We start from the raw sequence: 1,453 nt of genomic DNA, 5'->3' as shown, positions 1-1,453 counted from the left end.
TTAAGAATGAACCAGAGAGTGACTGGCAGAGCATTCTAGATATGTGAAAGATTATTAAGGCACAAAAGACCTTGGTTTGTTAAAAAGCTAAAGAAAATATCATAGCGATAGAGGGGTAACTCACTTCTGGTGGTCGGGGAGTCAAAAGTTCAGTGTTGGCTATGTTAATTTTGTTAAAATTTTTTAGACATATTATAAGGATGTCTAGTGGACAGTCTAATACATAGATTTGGGACTCAGAAGTCTGAGCATAGAGAAAAATTTGGGAAATAACAATATATTTATTATATTTAGATCCATATGAATGAATGGGATCCCTTTTTTCCAAGACAAATATGATAGCATGGACCCTTGCCTTCTTTATGCTGGCAAAAATAATTCCTCCAAAGTAGCTTTTTTTTTTTTTTTTAATTTATGTTTTTATTTGTGCCTATAGCACCTGGTCTTCCTAGGTGGTCTCCCATCCAAGTACTAACCAGGCCCAGCCTGCTTAGCTTCTGAGATCAGACATCCAGCTTGTTCAGGGTGGCATGGCCATAGACCACTGATCATGCATGGCTCCACTGGGAGGGAACCCAGGACCTTCTACATGTAAAGCAGACCTGATAACCGCTACACTATGGAACCATGTCCTTGTGTGAGTTTTTAAAAGCCTCTTAATCTAATGCCATCTATTATCCTTGAGATCAAGCAAATCAGTATTCTTTCCAAATATTAATAATTACTGCAGAGAAGTGTGCTCGAAATAAATGTGTTTTTAAAGTATGTCTCAAGAGATTAAACTTTATTGGCAGTTGGGAGCCCTAAAGGGCTTATTGAAATGGGGGAATGTTACGATAAGCGTTGCAATGTAGGAAAGCTACTCTCAGGGCAGCGTGAAGGAGGGAGAGGAGAAGAGAGATTGGAGGCAAGGATAGCAATTAGGAGGGTGGTCAGCTAACCCAAGAAAGGCAAAAAGAAGGAAACAGATGCAACCAGGAGCTTGCACCTTCGTGGCAAGGCTCCGACTCCCCTCTGGCTTATAGCTGCAGCCGGGCCCCTTGGCTTTTTTTTTTTTTTGGAAAAACCACAGATCTGAATTTTTATGTGAGCTCTCTTGATTTTAAGTGCTGTAAATGAATCCAAATTTTAAAAAGCGGGGGGGCCAAGCCACCCCTGCAGGCCAGATTTTTGCCTCGGCCTACAGGTTTGCCAGGTACTCAGCCAACCGACGGTCCCTCCCTCTGAGCAGTCACCGAGGGTCCAGTGTTTTAGGCACGAGAACTGCAGCAGTGAGCAGGCAGACTTGCTTATACAGTGGGGGGCCCTGATCTGGTGCCTCTCAGACTTCAGTATGTGTAGGACTCACTTGGGCAGGTGCGTTGAAAGGCAGATTTCTGCCTGGGAGGTCTGTGGGGGGCTGGAGCGTTGCCTTTCTAACAAGCTCCCAGGTGATGGAGATGCTGGCGTCCCT

The 1,453-nt window shown here is 44.0% G+C and overlaps 1 pseudogene; it reads right to left on the bottom strand.

The window, feature by feature from the left end:
• Nucleotides 1-427: 427 nt before the first annotated feature.
• LOC111734683 lies at nucleotides 428-542 on the bottom strand (annotated as a pseudogene).
• Between the last annotated feature and the right edge of the window lie 911 nt (nucleotides 543-1,453).

This window comes from Pteropus vampyrus, unplaced genomic scaffold (assembly GCF_000151845.1).
Source record: "Pteropus vampyrus isolate Shadow unplaced genomic scaffold, Pvam_2.0 Scaffold3683, whole genome shotgun sequence".
In the NCBI taxonomy this organism is placed as follows: Eukaryota; Metazoa; Chordata; class Mammalia; order Chiroptera; family Pteropodidae; genus Pteropus; species Pteropus vampyrus.
The sequence above is the reverse complement of the archived record's forward strand: the minus strand, read 5'-3'. Positions and strand labels throughout refer to the sequence as shown.